At 43.3% G+C, this 19,227-nt stretch overlaps 1 protein-coding gene across 1 annotated transcript in view; it reads right to left on the reverse strand.

Moving 5' to 3' along the window:
• atxn1a (ataxin 1a) overlaps positions 1–19,227 on the reverse strand; it is an 85,826-nt gene that overhangs the window by 43,900 nt on the left and 22,699 nt on the right. The window contains exon 2 of the mRNA XM_070984141.1: positions 17,051–17,235. The gene's annotated coding sequence lies outside the window, so the exon portion shown is untranslated. The remainder of the gene's footprint in view (positions 1–17,050; positions 17,236–19,227) is intronic.

Genomic DNA, 19,227 nt, shown 5'->3' on the forward strand with positions numbered 1-19,227 from the left:
GTTTGAAAGGCTGACGGCCTGGTTATCTGAACAGCTGGCTGACTCGCTGCACAGCTGTAAGACTGGCAAACAGACAAATTGATTATCCGTCTCACTGGCTGGCTGGCTGCTTACTGAACAGCTGTCTTGCTGACTGATGAAACTGGCTGCCTGGAAGTTTGCTGACTGGAGATGTGAATGACTTCATAGCAAGAGGACTGTGCTAGCGACTAAATGCCTGCATTACTGACATGCCTGGTGGCTGACAGGCTGTTTGGCTGGTGGCTAATATGGCGCACACTGTGAAAAGTGTCTCTGAAGAGGATACCAGGTTTTTATGTACGTGTGTGAGCACAGAGCCACACTGCTGCTATGTGTTTACCACCTGTCTCTGTAAGTGAATGACTGTGTGTGTGTGTGTGTGTGTGTGTGTGTGTGTGTGTGTGTGTGTGTGTGTGTGTGTGTGTGTGTGTGTGTGTGTGTGTGTGTGTGTGTGTTGCCTCTCCATGCACCGGGAGGGGGCCTGTTGCTCTCTGCTGTTATACAATACATATTGTATAACAACTGGCAGTGTGTGGGCGGCTCCGCCATCTGGAGAGATGCAACCCCTGCTGTGCCTGACACTACACACTGTGTGTGTGTGTGTTTGTGTGCGCATGTGTGTGTGTGCATGTGTCTACCCTGCAGCTACAAATAGACAAAGCGTCTTCTACGGCAGTTAGGTTCCTGGGTTCATGTACATGGTGAATTAAAGGGAGGTATCTGAGTTCATGTTTTGCTTTTCATACCAAGACTGTTCATCTTGATAACTGTTCAAAATATATTACTGCAAAAAAAACAGATGTATTGACGGTTGTATACACATAAATTCATCATCATACCTATGTGGCCATGTCTTCTGGGGGTTTTGACAACAAAAAGTGACGACTTCATTATCTGGCTTAGCTGGAGCCAAAGTCTGCCAGTGCTGTTTCTCTCCTCTCTCGCTCTGGGTTTCCTCAGAGATGGACTCAACCAAACAAACAACGTCTTGGAAGTCAAAGAAATAAACAAAGACACGCTCAGAGGAAGACATACAGTGCACACACAGACACACACACACGCATGCACATAAAGGAGAACACACCAACGCAGACAGAGTAAATAAGGTGCTGAGAGAATCCACTCCATCAACACCAAGTCAGGGCTCAACAGTGAACTGTTGCTATGGAGAGGAAAAGCATGGCTTTCCGGTCTATTTTAAGGTAACCAGTGTTACTTGTTTTTTTTTTTTTTCACTGCATATATCAGAGTCAAATGCACCATGATAGAAAGCACTGCCACTCCACCATACAGAAGCTGTGAGGTGCTTTTTAATTACCAGGCTTGCTTACAGTATGCGTCCTCCCTGCTGCTACTAATAAGTCCAGCAAAAAGCAAGAAATCTCACTGCAAATCAAAAAGCAACATGTCCAAATTAGACCAGAGTATGTGCTAAAATATGATCACAATAAGATGACTTTTGTCTCCGTTACAGGTTAGGGAAGTATGCACATGCTGTTCCTGCCTCCTTTCAAACATCAAACCTTTTATTGAGAAGTAATAATAATGCCCAGTACAACTCAGGCTAAAAAGCACCTCTCTGGTGTCTGTGATAACTTTTCGTTCACTTTGGTTTTGCAGACGGCAGCGTCGTACGTGCACACACACGAGTGCGCGCGTGTTCCTGTATTTTTTGTTTCAAGGTGAATGTGTAAGATCCACGCCGTAAGCAAGGTGTTAAATTGCCTCTGTTTTTAGCAGATGACTTCACACCCGAAGAGGAAGTCATTGGAGTTTACATCCTGCACGCTGCGACTGTGAAACCCAGCTTTTCCCCATTGCTGATAATTATTTTCTGAATTTCTAACTTTTTCTGACACTCTTACGTCTGGGTGTAATCTTACATGTGTGTATAGTTGTTTAAAAAAATACTGACACTCATTTGATTTATTCAGTTTCAGATGTCTACAAAAATACTGCACAAGGGATATTATGCTGCAAGGTGACACTGTTTTTGCAGCTGCTTCATCATTAAACCTTCAATGGGAACCAGTGTGGTTAAGGCCCTGGACAACTGTCTTAATGACAGCTGAAAAACAGTGCATTTTAATATAAGCAGAATGAAGCAGAACTGATTTCAGCTGGCTTGAAAACCACAAAAAGGATCAAAACACGGACTCTAATGGGTCCAAGGTTCCAAGGTTCAGGTGTTAGAGATGCTAATTTTATTTCTCCTGCATGTCAGGTAGGAACCACCCACGGTGCTGAAAAGCAGGAAAAGTGTGAAATATGTGGACTTAAATAATGAATAAAAATAATTGCCCTCAGCATGAAGTTATGCAGTCCACAAAGAGGAAATGTGTCACCTCACTACCTTTCTCAAGCCCTCACATGCTGAAGCACAAAAAAGCTGTTTTCATGTGTTTACATGTACACACGCACAAATGCAAACCTCGGAGAGCCGCAGACAACAGCACAAAGAACAGGCAATATCTAAATTATAACACAAAAGCAAAAGGCTGTAAACACATTTATCAGACTCTATATGTTGTCAAATAGGACTAGCTTTTATTTTGAAATCTCAACTATGGACACATTTTAGTTGATACTTTGACATTCAGTCATACAGGAGGAGTCACATGAACACTGCCTACGAATATTAACATTTGAATAAATTGAGTGCACTCATGTCTTGAGCTGAGAACAACTAGGCCTCTCAGCCTTTTCATAACAAGCCGGCCAACTTCATAACATGCAGTGGACCTGTGGTCTGTTTCACCACATTTGCAACATGCAAGCCGCAATTTGCATTATGCTCAAACTCAGACGTTTCGCTAATTAAAATGTTACGCTCGAGCACGCAACGGGACTCCCAAATTCATCTGTAACACTTTGCAAAAAGCTCAAATAGCTTTTGTCGAACAGGCCCAAGGATGGCTGACTTTGCTGGGCTACTGGCAGCTGCACACATGGTGAAATTAATGAAACTAAACACTGGGTAACACCCAGGTCCTAGTAGAGCACACAGGAAGACCACCGCTGTTGTTACGTCATGTTTCATCCTCACTACTTCCCCTTTCTCCCTAGCCCCAAACAGGAAATAGCTATAACACAAATCCCTGAGGCCTGTGTAATGAGGCCTGTACTGTACACGAGTGTGTGTAGGCCTGCACGCGTTTCGATCTGTGCAGAAACACACGCAGACATACACACACAGGTCCAAAAAGGTTATGGGAAAGAGTCTTTGGCTGCAATTCTGGGAGGGCAGGAGCGAAAGAGCAGGAGAAGAAAACAAGAGAAAGCAAGAAATAGAGAGCAAACAGGCTGTGGAACATTCATACGTGTACATGAGCTGAAAACATACCAGTCATTTTTTTTCATATCCGCTGAACGGCACATTCTGTTTCTGACTCTGCCAGGGTGTTGTACAAGTGAAGATCAGGCTGCTCTGGATTAGATTTGACTAGAGAAGAATTTTACTGTAGAGCCCGAGCCAATGGAAAAATACCAGGGAGGGGCCTCATAAATAACTGGACCAATGACAGCTCATATCAATACTGAAGAGCAGAGAAGGACAGAGGAAGCAGTGGAAGAGAGGCAGAAGAGACACTGAGGGACAAAGATGGAGTGGAGGGAGAGAAATCCATATCAGCAATCCAAAGACACACTCAAGAATACCGACACAAATCATTAGATGGTAGATTTTTGGATTAATCGATTGATTGTTTGCTCAAAACTGCTGCTGATTAATCAATTGATCTACCAATCATCTCAGCTCCACATTACAGGACAATTGTACTTCGATGTCTACGCGCTGACCTGCAGAAACCAGCACATTAGTTTGATGGCAAATCAATATTCAGCCGTTAAACAAAGTGCTAAATTTGGGATATGTTGATACACAATCTGATTTCCTTGAATGCATCGTTTGTAGCAGAGCCTATAATGCGACTAGAATGTAATGAAACAGTCTTTAAAAGGTCACCCATGCACGTCTGTGTGCAAACCTCCCTTTGTATCCACCCCGGCTGCCATCTCTTTCTTTTAAGATAAAACATCAGCAAAAAAAGACACGAGTGCAGCTATTTGACATGCTCAACGTAGCATGTGTTCCCTGCGGAGTGTGCTGGTTATTAGTGCGCCATTCATCAAGGGCTGTCATAAAAACAGGATGGAGACCTGCCAACACTGAGCCACGGCGCTACCCCACATGAATATTCATTTCCAACAACTGATACGCGACACCAAATCTATACAAAGAGAAAGCACAACTACCTTCTGTCTTATCCGGAGGTGTGTATGAGAAGCAGGGAGGGAGCGCAGAGGGCACGGCCGCTGTCAGCGATAAGCGCTGGGTGATAAACGACAGGGGTGAGAGGGGTATATATGTTCAAGTATTTTCCCACTGGTTCCTACATGTCTGTGACTGCTGATCAGTTATTATCAGTGGGTGGTGCATGGTGTAGTAATCTGACCTCTTCTGAATGTTTGATGGTGGGACTGCATGTGCATGTCACACTACATAGATAAGTGTTAATACTGTGTTTAATCATGCCCTCAGTCTTTAATTACCACCTTTTTCTCTTTCTGTCTGTGCTTGAACAAACCACACAGTAATAACAGTAATAGTAATGAATCACATAGAACGTTACATCAGAGGTAAATGCTGCTGAGCATGTTTTATGAGCCTGTGCTTGTGTTTTGTGCCAGTATATAGCGCGTAGTGTTCTTGATTGTTGGTCATGAGCAGCTTTTAAACGGACCTCGTGGTGAGATTCATTTTGTCACCTGCTGATTTCAAGGTCAAAAATGAACTTTCAGTCTCTTTAAAGTGCCAGCTGTGTCCAGAGGCATTATGTTTCAGGTTGTCCATCTGTCCCATTCTCACCAAGGTCGAGTACATCTTGAGGGAATTTCTTCAAATCTGGCCCAAACGTCCACTTGGACTCCAGGATGAACTTGTTAGAGTTTGATGGCCAAAGGTCAAAGGTGACTGTAACCTCATAACTCAAGAATACACAAGGTCAAAGGTCATCTTCACTGTGACGTCATAATGTTGTTCAAAAACACAACGGCATAACTCAGGAACAGTAGGGGACACAGTTGGTCAGAACCTGAATTGGTGACACTAATCTTGGATGTCCATCTTGAAACTGTGGTGACTGAATAGATCTTGTGTGCTGCATTGAAGAACTCCTTCAAGGTCTTCACTGCACTGTCTCTGTCTGTATCTGGACAGACATGGATGTAACTGCAACTTGGCTGCTTGGGGGAGGGATACAACCACAAGGAGGCAATTAAGTTATTTTTGTTTCTTCTATTGGAAAAAAAGAAGAAGAAGCTCCGTTTTTCTGAAGGCAAAACCGGCAATTTATCATCGAGGAGTGGTGTAAAGGCTGTAAAATAAAAGATATAAATACTTAATAAGATTTACTATGTTGAAGGTGCTATTTCCTCTTTAAATAATGATGATAGCCTGAATTGGTTTGTATTGATAGAGTGGGCATTTCGCCAATGTACTGTAACTGAATGTGAAAGTATTTTTTATTAAATCTCAACTCTGTCTGGCTGTATTTGCTGTTGCAGAGCAGGGTGGAGCCTTATGAAAGAAAAATGCTTGTGAGGGAGTTGGGGCGACGCATGGCAGTAAATAATGACTGTCTCAATGCACAGGAGGTTTTAGATGCAGTAATAGCAGGCTGTAATATGGGCCAAATCTGTCCCCGAAGACTACACTGGATTAACCAACATCACTCAAATCACACAAATGTACACACACACACACATACTGAACTACCGGTTCACAAATAAAGCTGACCCTCCTTCCTGCTTATCTAATAGAGGAGACTAAAAGAGGAAAATAGAAGGAAGGAAGGGGCAAGGGAAGATAAGAGTGTGTGTGTGTGTGTGTGTGTGTGTGAGAAAAATTAGATCTAAAGAGGGAGAGAAGAGAGAAAGAGATGGAGAGGGAGCAGAGAAAGAGGACAGGCGCTTCAATAATTCACAAACTCCTGCTTCATTTAGAATAGAATCAGTGCCCAAACCGGACCCGTGCGTCCTGCACACATGGCACGTCATCCACTCATAAATGCTGTGCCTCTTCTGTACGTGTGCATTGGTGAGAGGGCTTGTAAAAGGATGAGGGCAGCTCTGCAGGCATGGGTTTCTATTAAAGGAGTAATGCAGATTCATTAGTACAGCTGGTGCAGTGGGAGGAGAGGGCTGAGGAACGGTCTGCATTACATGTTTACATCAGGAGTCTTTTTCAAGTTTACAGAGTCCAGCTTGTTCGGCGCCTGAGTGCAAAAAACACTACTACCAACACAGTCTAAAAATACTTCCACAAAGCTGGCAACTCCATGGCTCCAGTGTGTGTGTGTGTGTGTGTGTGTGTGTGTGTGTGTGTGTGTGTGTGTGTGTGTGTGTGTGTGTGTGTGTGAGTAGCAACATAAGTCAATAGTCCTACACATAGAAACAGACAGATGGATCCCTGTGTGTGTGTAGGTGGACTGCGTATGTCTGTTTGCGAGTGTGTGTTTGCCTCTCTGCAGTTGAGAAGCATGTCTGCACGTGTGCTCATGCACATTTGCGTGCACACTGTCCAGGAATTGCGCAGGTTCACTTCAAAACGCAAAAAGACACTGGGAGGGAAACAAACGCAGTTCTCTGAAAGCCACTGTTCGAAAGATAAACCAGCTGACGATGTCAAGCAGAGGAATCTTACTGTTTTGTGGATAAAGATTTCTTCATATACAGTGAATATAAAAAAATCTTTCAGCTAATCAGGCTCCAGATCAAATAGACCAGATGGAACGATAAGAGAAAGAGAGAGAGCAAACACACTAAAGGCGTACAGGAGGAGGTGTGTGTGTGTGTGTGTTTTTGTGTGTGTGTGCAGCTACGACACATTTGTATTTGTAATGAGTTACATGTGTGCCTGTGTGTGTGTGTCTGCTCCTGTCATTCACGGTGACCTGCAGCAGCAGGCATCTCTGTTATGTAATACTTGCTGTCAAAGGCATTCACACACACCTCCGCACATGCACACACGTGTACTGTACACACACGTACACACACACACACACACACACACACACACACACACACACACACACCTGCTAGCGCCTTCTAACAGCTCAGAGGTTATTCTCGAGTCGTGGTGAGAAAACCCTGCGTGCTATCTCAGCACAATCAAGACCGGAGCGTTCATCCCTCCTGCAGCAGGTAAATAACTAACTAGCTTAATTAATGGTTCAAGTCTGAGGTCTGCTCTGCTCACGTCACCATTTGTGATAGTGCTTCAGTGATTTTTAGGGATCAATCAAAATCCACTGAAGCTTTCTCAGAGCAATGCACAGGCTCACCATTAGGCTGCTTTTAGAAATCATGTTTAGTAAAAACCTGTGAGGACCCCCCATTATACTCCCGGCAGTCCAGAAACAGAACTTCACTCAGACATGTTTTTGATTTATGTCCTCTTTCAAACACAGACTTGCCTTTTTTTTGCACATATTCATGAATGTGACATTATGGCAGCTCTTCCCTCCCTCGCTGCGTATGTTTATGTAACCTCCCACACAACAGTCAACACAGCCTACAGTTATGTACAGTGGCATTGTGCTGTTGTGTGATGCGTACAGCACGTTCCCTATGGAAGACTATCACAATACTGTACGAAGTCCCACCAGAGTGTAGCACCACACCACTGGATTATTGCCTGAGAGGGGCCATGGTGTTCAAATGCACTCATGATCAGGGGAATTCAGTCCAACAATGTGATTTTATTCATTTTTCTGGTGAAAATATGTGCAGGCCTGGAAAGATTTATGCACAACTGTAATTCATCTACTGTTGTTGAATGTGGCTGAATTGAGGCTAAATCATATATTCTAGCAAATAAGTCCCAACAGAGTTGAGACACTGCACTTATGTTACATATAGATATGTGAAGGGAGTGGAGCTAAAGCTACAGCGGTTACTCAATTAATCAATTAGTCCATCATCACAAAAGTAATTGGCAACCATTTTGGTAATCAAGTAAATTTTCTTTGTCCTGTGTGATAGCATACTTACTGGACTGTTAGTTGGACAAAACAAGCAATTTGAAGGCCTCTCTTTGAGCTCCAGGAAACTGTGATCAGCATTTTCTTTCCTATTTTCTGGGATTTTATTTTTGAACACAAAGGATGAAGCCGTGACTTGAAAAAAGAAAAAAAGAAAATGGAAAACAGCATCTTGAGAAAAACTCAAGACTGTGACAAGCAGAAAAACAGGTTTCTGATGGAAAGCAGCACTTTTACTGAGGCTACTTATTGTTTTTTTTTTTTTTTAGAGGTGTACCAACATACACTGCAACTTTGAAAATCTCTCAGGTGTCCACGTTGAATAATGTCTGCTGGCTATCACCCTGGACTGTTTCATTAAAATCCCTCAACCGAAGCCGAGTGCCATTGTTATACCACTGAGGAAACCACAGGGCTCTACATTAGCCCAAAGTTCACTCTGTTCCTCCGAGTGAAGGAAAACTAGTTTAGCTCAATGGGCTATTAGCCCACACCTCTCCTCACATAAAAGGATTGAGCAGAGGAGCATAAGTGGATAGTATATAGGGATACTGGTAAGTGGCCATCCATCAACTCTGCTGTGCAGACTCTGCTGACAACTGTGTGATGGTAGGAAGGTCTGGTGTATACAGCACAACGCAGCACAAGAATGATGCTGTGACTTTTTGAGACTGGCAACCAGAATCCACCGCAAAATGTTTGTTTTATAGATAATTAAAAAGAAAAGTACCACAGACATATTACATACTTCTAAAGAATTAATGCTGATGTGTTTGTGTGTACAACTGTAAAACAAGGTATCTTCATCATCACCAGCAGGCACAAACCCAGTCTTTTTGCCTCCCCGGCTCCTGTCATGCCAACTTGACTGGTTTTCTCAAGGTAATTATCACCGAGGGTGGGAGGCAGTGATTGGAGCTAACAGCTCAGGTATCATATCATCAGATCACGAACATGGACCAATTTGCCAATTAGACACACCACTCAGCGTCTGCTCAGCCATGCCAACCACTTGAGAAAAAGGAAACTGACATAAATGACATTAAAAAGGAGCGGCTGCTAACTATCAAGGGGAGGGGGCAAGAGGAGAGGGTGGCAAAGTCAGCAACAGGGAGATAGAGAGAAGAGAAGAGGGAAACTGACAGGGAAATGACACACAGCGAGATGAAAGGGGGAAAAATGAGAGGATGAAAAAAGAACAAGACAACAGAAGCAACAAGGTGCGCAGACAGAGTAACACACAGAGAGACAGCAAGATATGGAGAGCCAACGGTAGGTGGGAGAGAGTGGGTGGTCAGAGAGGTGGCACTTTATCATAAAGCCTGGTTGTAAAAGCAATAAGTCCTCTATAGGTCTCAGCATAAGGACTTCACAGGCACCACAAAGGCCATCCTCATTCATCTTACTAAAAGCTGAAGTTGCTGAAGCGAGCTCAACTCCTCCTGGGGGAAAAGTGTTTGTCATCATGAACTCCTGACTATTTCAGAACATCCAGGCGTACAATGAATAAAAACATCCGGGAACCAATTTCATTTGTTGCTTCTGAGGTGCTTTTTTTTCTTCTGCGCTGCTTTTTATCCTCCCATCATTTTAATGTGAAAATACACAAAACAGTTCCACAATCTCATGCAGAACTTTCCTTTGATTGTATGAAGCTTTCTTATGGATTCAGTGAATTTGTAGGGCAAACGAAAATAAAAAATAAAAAGTGAAATAATTGTCTTGGGTATTTCAAACCACCGTTTCAGCTCATCCATTGCAGCGCTTCATGACTGGTATTCACAGACGTTCCTGCATTCCAGCCTTGAAAACTTAGACACAAATTAGTGGTTCCATGATTGTACAGATGACATTTATGCCAGGAAACTACACAGGCACTCGACTGACGGGAGAACCTGTAAATTATCTAATTTGCATGACTTCTCTGTCCTGTCTCCAGGTAACTATCATCCTCTGATGTGATCACTCCTGCCTGTCGCCACCTGCCAGTCCCCCTTCTGCGTCCTCCTATATATTCTCATCTCTCCTCTCCACCGTCTCCCTCTCGGTGCACTCGCACTGGAGGTGTGATTGCATTAAGCCGCGGAGAGTAAGGGCATTCCCGGGGCCACACTAATGCACAGAACAGAATGTACAGAGTAGTGACTGTGAAGGAGAGCAAGAGAAAGGTTGAAGTGGGGGGCATCCATTACTGTAATCATTTTACCTCTCTTGAAAAGGTGGCTTTTAGAGCGGCTGCTGTGAAAGGAAGAAGACGGAGAAGACAAGAGAGAGATCTGAGTGGAGGAAAAAGCCTCTCAGGGCTGTTAGTAAATCTAGGCGCAACTTCATTTTTCAACCTTTATTGCTTTCTCACATGAGCACCCAGAGCACCCACACAATAACCAAAGACATTCCAGTGGTATATTATTGTCCCCGTAGCGCGTTTGTAATATCCTTCAAGTGTCCTGAGACTGTGCATTGTCAGTGATGGCAATTAACTAGACCAGACAAAGCTCGTCAGAAATCACAGCTTTTAACATTATTCACTTTTAAATGCACAAAGCCTTTTAAACAATTAATACATTTCCACTATTAATACAATAACACCGAAACAAAGGCCACACAAAAGCAATATGCGGCTCCATGCAAACAATGAGGGATATCTTTCAAGGCGGGGGCGGAGGACAGGGAATACCCTAAAGGAATAACATCTAATACAATCAGATCGCTCTGGCCAATTAGTCGGCACTAGCCTAGCCAGAGATGATGTCAGTCATCATTACTCATTGCTTAATGCTATAAAGCAGAAGGGAATCAAGAGCAAACAAAGGAAAGAGCAACAAAAGTGGGTCGGAGTTAGGAAGGACAGTGGATTAATCACGCCGAAGGCAGACAAGCACTCTTCTGTGAATAATGGCACCCACACAGAGTGGAATTACACACACACACACACACACACACACACACACACACACAATTCTTAAGTTCTTAAAACACACACTTTGTCTGCCTCCTAAACACGAATTTAAGAGTAAATGCTTCGATGTACTAAGTCACAAAGATACAGTACACACCACAAAAATGCAGACGCAGGCATCCACCCCCATTCCCACGCACCCATCCACACACACACACACACACACACACACACACACACACACACACACACACACACACACACACACACACACACATAATGTTCCAGCTCATGTATGGCTCATTAGTAACGACCTACAGCAACATGTTTTTCCATGCTGATGGCTGAATTCCAGTCAATACCCCACAGGTCCACATGACATTTCACATTTCACTTACACATGCGTTTCAGCATGTTGTGGTTTGCAAACACAAACTACTGAAGGCTGAGTCCGCAGCGCACGCACATCCACGCACAGTGTACGCACACGCAGATATGCCGTATTAACAAACACTCTGAATCACGAACGCTTGCAGAGGCGGCACAGTGATGTTTATCAGGACAGAGTAATGGAACACGGTGGTCGAGTCAAGCAGACAAGCGCATGCTGATTAGCTCCTATGGATTGTTGATATTCAGTGAGTTTGAGATTCAGTGAATATCTCCTCATGGTCTGTCTGTTCTGTGTGTGCACTGAAAAATAAATCCGGTTTCTGTACACAGCCCTGGCTCTGTCAATGGGAAACAAACAACGAACAACACTATTCCAGCCAATCAGCAACAGGTGGCGTTTGTGCTGGTGCACAGGACGAGAGGAAGACGGACGGAGCGAGAGGGACGGTTAATGTGGCTAAGGTGTAAGCACATTGTGAAGGAGGAGAGATGGAAAAATGGTCTTTCTCCAGCACGGACTCAACATGTCTGCTCTGCAAACAGGCTGTGTGGAACATACGGAGCTGCTGCAGAAGCTATTCTGCTTCAATTGATTTTTATTTTGTGCTTCTCAGAACTGAAAGAGCAGATATCATTCCCTGAAACTACCTTTTATGACTGTATCCACCGAGCACAAAAGGCTATTTTTATCAATACTGTGACATAACGGCTCTGTCGGGCAGAGCAAGACAGAGGGATCATGCATGCCTTTTCTCTCCACATGCAGATCTGAGTGTGCTGTCAGGTGCTTTCAGATGTTTTCATGTGGGCTTGTGCAGAACTCGACTCTTAAGGAAATATTCTTACAAGTGTCTTAACAAAGATATGATACGGTTTTATGAGCATGGGTTGATACTTTCAAACAAATTGTGTTCAAAAGCACTTCATTGTGGTCTTCTCTCTTGCCAAGAGTTTCTAGTACCTGCACAATCGTCAGTCTCAGGTCAGCCCTTCCCATTAAGAATGCCTCTCTTTTCATTCATTCCTCCACTCCTCATTTGCCTGCCTCCTCTCCTCTCTCTTCTCCTCTTAGTAACTCAGAAAGAAAAATCAGTGTGGACGGACTCTGCAACGCTGGGCGAGGTAATTAACTAATTGCTTAGTGTGCAGAGACAGCCACAGGATGCGTGTATATCGGACAGCGTGTGTGCGGAGACGGGAGGCACGGCGAGACAAAAGTGAGTGTGAGCGAGACAGTCGGGAGGCGAGCGGTGGTAGAGGACAGAAGATACAAGGAAGAAAGAGAGATACAGATTAAAAGTGTCTTGATTTAATTAATTCCCTGTGCTTGTCTGTGGCCTGCACCACATTGGATGATGCTTTCATTTTCAGATGCTAATTTTCTGGCATGGCTCATTCCAACAATCCACATTCTTCTTCTTATTAGCTGGCTCTCCCTTTCTTTCCTTTCTCACCACCTCTTCTATTCTTGTGTATCTTACTACTCTCCTGCTGGCCCTCCTCCACCTCCCTCTCTCCCTCCCTCCTTCCCCCTCCTCTATATCTCTCTCCCTCCTTCATTCTGGGGCAGCTGCTGTAGCAGTTGGCAGTCTCAGGTGTGTGTGTATGCGAGTGTGTGTTTCCCTTGCTCTCCAGACCCAATTCAATCCTACTATGAAAGCGGGGGCCCAGATCAAATAAAGCAGAGCGCAGCTATTACAAGAAAACAGAGAAGGGGAAATCCATGCTCACACACAGGGAGACGAAGGGGGGACCTCTCCATTTACTCAGGTTATTTAACCCTCTGAAGGAAGCAGGCTGCACAAAATGTAACAGGTTTCTTACAACAGGAAACTGAATTTCTTGCATATGTGACATTGAAATGGCATTTATGCTAACCTTCAGCAGGCTAAAACAAACAATATATACTTTAACCCCCTTGCCTGTGCAGTCTAATGTCACACAACAAGAACAGTTCACTTAATACACAGCACTTGGACTGATAACCCCTGGCATTGCTGGACATCTTGAGGCTCCTCTGAAGCTTTATTATAGGGAGCATTGCTGGGTTAATTGGTAATTTGACGTCTTTGAGATTACTGTGAGCTGTTGCTGCAGGCTGTACTGAGTCTAACCATGAGAGAGTGGGTGGGAGTCATTTCAGTTTCAAATGGAAAAGAAAAATCAATCTCTGAAAATATAAAGTTAATATAAAGCAATCAGATCGCCCCGGCAAGAGAAGTTTACGCTTTCTCTTGGCATATAAAATATCACAGCACGGCCCTGCTGAATGCTGAAGTAAAAGCCAAGCATAATTTGCAAAAGTGCCCCAGGTATTATCTGGATTTAAAGTTACAGCCTTTCCGCAATGTAAGAAACTTAATGAGTGGATCAATGTGACACTTCCAGTAACGGCAGAGAAAAGGCTGATCTTGCTCCTGATGTCTGTGGATTCTGTACAGGGCCACAGTCACCAAGTCACCTGTACATGTCTGCAATGTAATCTTAAATTCCAGGGAAGTTTCCTTGAAAGAACGATGTAATCTGGGACTAACTGTATGAAAAAACCCACATGAGTATATATTCCTTATTCAATTATTGTTACAAACATTATCTCTCATATGAACCGAGCTGTTTTCTGAAGACAAATTTCATATTTTTGCATGTTTTGCTGATCTACTGTGCCTTGACTAAAAGACTCATTGGTTATGTACCACATTGTATTGTTATTTCTAGGAAACTTGCAAGGAAATTATAAAGAAATTATTAAGAATTTACCAGGAAAGTTAAGGCATTACCATAAAATATACATTTCCGTCATTATTTCTGGCCATTCTGTCTGAGCAAACCTGTTACTCAGCAGCAGAGTACTGACTTACAGTAGCACACTGACTGCTGTATCCTCAAATACTTAAACTAGTGATATTCTCTAACTGGAGAAAACAGCAGTCAATAATACACCCTGACATGTGATTCTCCAAAACTACACAGACATTGCTAGAAATTCTTCTGCTAATGTGATATCTTGTTTTTCATATCTCCCTGCTCTAAATAGAAACTAACATGGTCTTTTTTTTTCTCAAAAACAGACAAATTAAATAGCTTAGATCTGTCAAAAACAACCCCATGTCTTCTTTTCCACACCCGTTTTTCCAAACACCTGCAGCAGACTCAACATAAACTCAAAAAAATAGACATTCTTAGCACTCACAAGCAAACCAGGAGCCTCATTAGCACCACCTTAACAACCCACATCCATAAAAAGTGTATTATTCATGACATGCAATGTTAGCTGTCTAGTAACATCAGCTTGCTCCACCGTTGAACTCTCTGTAAGCCAAGCAGGATGCAGCATAAGGCACGTGTCAAACATCTGAACACACATGTCAAGTCTTAGGTGATTGGACTCGACATCCTCAGCAGGCAGGAAGACAAAAATGGGTCCATCCCTTATATACAGATGACTGACAGACTGTATAAGGTTCCCCCATTAACAGCTATTTTCTGACGTGTTGATCACCACGACTTGCCGCCCAGCGTCATTGTTTGAGCTTCTAGACTGTCAGCCCTCCATCTGCTCATTTCTGAGGCTTTCTGCTCGGAGAAAGGCAACTGTCAACAGCGAGTTTACAAAAGAGAGAGGAAGCAGAAAGAAGCATGGGAGTGAAATGTGTAATTTCCATTCAGCGAGACTGATGGGTAAAGAAAGGAGGAGACAGGGAGGAGAGAGAAGAGGGAGGGAACGAAGGGCAGGGAGAGGTTGAATCTTTGTGAGTGAGAAAGAAACAGAAAATCAACTTCTTTATAGGCAGCAGTTTGTTTAATTATGTGCTTTTCTTGCATCTGTTTCATCTAAATCTTACCTTTCCTTTATATTTTTTCCTCTCAGAAGCTCTACTTCTTTTACCCCCTCCTCGCTACTCCTCTCTGAATTGGTACAAAGTTAAATTAATAAACTAATTAGTCTGCACTTCAAAACATATTTGTATAGTTATGAAGCAAGTCCCCAAGCACCGCGAAGTACCTCACAGCAAAATCTAATGATGCTGTTGGTGAGTCAAGCATAACTGTATATCGCTGAAGGGTGATAAACAAAAAACTGTTTAGTAAAAAGTCAGGAGGTATGCTGCCACTGGGATGAGACTCAGAAGGCAGTTCTCTTTGGGTTTTGTGATTTTTTTTCCACCTAATTAAAATTCTGACTGTTTGTAGTTTCATTGAAAATTGTGCCAAATAATCCAGTCTGTACTTTGGTTGTGCTCCCTTTCTGTGCTGGAACACATGTTCCTTAAAAATAACAGCCCAACTGAGACAGTGGAAGCAGCAAACAGCAGGAGGCGGAGGAGACGGGATTGGTCACAGCAGAGTCTTAGGACAGAGGAGAGGACAGGAGAGGACGGAGGAGAGGAGAGAAGTAAAGAGATGTGTTCAATGAGACCAAAGGCAGGGATTGGCTTTCTCACTGTAAGCCCTTCTATTCATTCGGCTCTCCCTCATAGGAGAGAATGGAGCTTCAACACACAGCTGGTGAGACGCAGATAAAGGACCAGCAGAGGGGCTTCAATAGATACAGCGGAGGGCGAGGACACAGAAAAGAGGAAAAAAGAGGAGGGAGGGAGAGGAGACGGCAAATCTGAGCCGAGAGACATCAGTGGGAGGGTCACTGTGAAGAATAAGAAAGCAAAGACTGTAATCAAAAGACATATCACAAAGAGAAGAGGAGAGAGGAAGGAGGAAGGAGAATAGGAGCTCAGAGGGGCCCAGAAAAGTTTATCCTCTGGGTCACAGAAATATACATAAACCCAAACACACATAAGCACATCAGATCTTCTGCCTGTTCTATGTTACAACTGTAATACTGACAAAATACTCTATCAGCAACAAACAGAGGGCAACACAAGCCAGGTCCCAAAGTGGTCCCAAAATAAATGTGAGGAGCAGCAAGATTATTAAAGGTATAAAAAGGAAAAATATATAGTTCTGTTGCACACACATAGGTCTGTTTTTCTGCCTTTTCTCTGACACTTTTGGGCTTTTTAAACCTGGTTGGGTAGAGGTTTGAGACGCTGACCATGTAATGTCAGAGACCTGTGAGTGAGGTCTCCTCTCATTCCCTCTTACCCGTCAACTCTCTGCAACCAAAGAGGCCAAAAATGTCTCAAAACGCAGGGGAAAAGTGCTGATTAGCTGATTAGAAACGGGTCACAACTCATATTCACGTAACTTGTTACGAATCACAAGACAAAAATGTTGGGAACCACCAATCTAATGCATTGCATGCAATGCAAGAGTTTCAATAACAACGTCATAACGACACATTATTACTGTCATTATCTTATCATGAAATAGAGTTTGTTAAGCCTGCTTCTCTCTTAGGTTGCTTTCACAGCTGGTTGCCTCTCTCTTATATGTGTCATTCGAAAGCCATACATCAGTAAATAGGCATTTTTGCGGATGAGCAAATTGCTAGCGCTTGCTAACTTTACTCACCACCCGTTGTGTGCACCAATGTGTACCACATGTGCTGTCAAAAACATGCATATTCAAAATATTCTTTTCCAATTATATGAATTCTACCATTTCCAGGCCTGGAAAACAGTTTTGTTCTACAGTTCACAGTCTCCCGATGGGTTTAACAGCAGTTCGGTGTTTGAATTCATGCTAAAATCACATATCTGTTCTCTCTTTGGCGCAGTTGGTTTGACCTCTGACCTACCTGAGCAGAGGAGGCAGAGCGACTTGGGCAGAGTGGGTGGAGTCTGCTCAGTTGAGAGCTGACGACTGACTGGAGCTACAGTTCCTGGTGTGAAGTCTGGATCTCTCCACCAATGGGAGGGAAGCGTTCCGGGAGCCTGCGCCGTCTGTCCACGTCTGTCTGTCTGCAGGTGCTGTCACCATTCCCTACAGGGACACACAGAGAGAGCGCTAACGCCACTTTCAAAGCGTTCTTCATTCTCATTCTACACATCAGCAGGAAATGATATTTCTCCTGATATGATTATTTCTTGTTCGAGCTCAATTATCACTGCATAATCACCAAATTACCTGCTATGCAATTACAATCATCAGTTTAACCTTTCAGCCCAGTGTTCATTTCCACAAAACGATTTGCTTTCAGTTTGTAACGGCGGCTTTGCAGAGCAGGATGATAAACTCAGCGACGCTTCTGAGGCGTCGGGACACTCTAACTACAAACAACTTGCTCACTTAAACGCTTGCATCCACAATTTTATTGATCTTTCTGATTTGCTCTCCAAAGTCAGCAAGACAGCCAACTAATCTTTCAGCACTTACTTAAACTACTAAAACACAATCAACAAAATTGTCCTAAAATAAAACTTGAAAAGCGATATAAAAACAACATTTATGTGGCGTTATTTGCCGTATTTTAGAGCCAAAAAATCTGCAAAACTGCAGACCATGTGCATATGTAAATATCTGTGCTCGTGTTTTCACACGCTGGCTATCGCCGTCTCCCTCTCGCTCTCTCTCAGGAGTATTCAGAACAAACACCCGTGCTATTTATACACCGACGCCCCATCGGCATGGCAACCACGCTTTGTTTACCCGCATGAGACACTGGTTTGAGGCATGTGTCCTCCCTTTTTTTGTTGAAATGAAAACACAGTTATTTGGAGGCATTTAGGCCTCTTTCATGAGCTTGGCTCGCTTTGTGGTGGACAAAGTTTCACTTTGACCAAATGCCTCTGGTAAAGCGGGCGCTATTATGATGAAATGGAGAGCTGATAATAAAACTGGTGCTTCTGTGGAAACATAATGTTGTTTGTTTGTTGGTTGTCTCATTGTTTGGGTCATAGCCTGATAGCGTTGTTAAAATGTTAATATAATTTCATGCTACAAATATTTATGTGACTGAATACACTCTGATTTCTTAAAGCTCCGTCATAGAAACAGATGTTTGACACCATAATAAACATATTAGTGTGATGCGTTTGTGCCCGGTAATGTATGCAACAATTACACCCTGTCAACAACTGTTACAACTGTCTTGTGTTTCACCCAGGTGTGAATGCAGCTTTATGAAAGTGTTGCAGAGTGTTCCTGAAAAGTGTTAAAGAGTTAATCTTCCCCGGGACAGTAAACGTAGTAAAGTGCCTAATTTGATGCACGAGCACAGAGAGAAACACTCTGTGCACCCATCCAGCACGCCCGTCTCATTTACAGTAACCCTGGAGGCTGTTACCATGGCGACAAAGACATGTCCCAAGGTCACGGGGTGGAGCTCAGCGTTAAGTTGAACCCTGAAACACGCCATCGCCTTGGCAACGCAAAATCAGGTCAGCCGATCATGTGACAGCGAGGCCCAGGGGACAGAAAGTGATAATAAAGCAGTTTTTCTTGGTTGTGCTAAGTTGTCACAAACTCAACAAACTTACAATCGCAGGAATATGCAGGCGTGTAAAACCTGTAAAACACCTGGTTTACACATGAAAGTAAACACATGCAATATTTAGAGTCACGTACCCACACTGAGAAACCCACAACTCCAGAAACACTTGTACAAGAGACAAACACCCAGCTTGCTAAAGTCCAGCTTTAGCAAAGGTACCATACTAATGGTTGAACATACTGTTATTGAAGAGTCTATGTACAGTAAGCTGAGAGCACTGCTGTCTGGTACACATCATCTACTTTAACTTTGACTTGAAATATTCTAAAATTATCCAAGTTTTGATGTAAGGTGCAATGTGTAAGAACTGGCCACCTGTCAAGAGCACCTCCAAACAAACAGGGGGCAGCATTTCACGAGAGTAACAGCTTACTTCCGTACTTACTGTTATGTAAATTTGAGTGAGAAATGGTTTAAAATAACGAAAAAGTGCCATACGTCATCACATTTGATTATTAGGTGCATTTTCACCACTGACTGTG

Source organism: Chaetodon trifascialis, chromosome 17 (assembly GCF_039877785.1).
Source record: "Chaetodon trifascialis isolate fChaTrf1 chromosome 17, fChaTrf1.hap1, whole genome shotgun sequence".
Lineage (NCBI taxonomy): Eukaryota > Metazoa > Chordata > Actinopteri > Chaetodontiformes > Chaetodontidae > Chaetodon > Chaetodon trifascialis.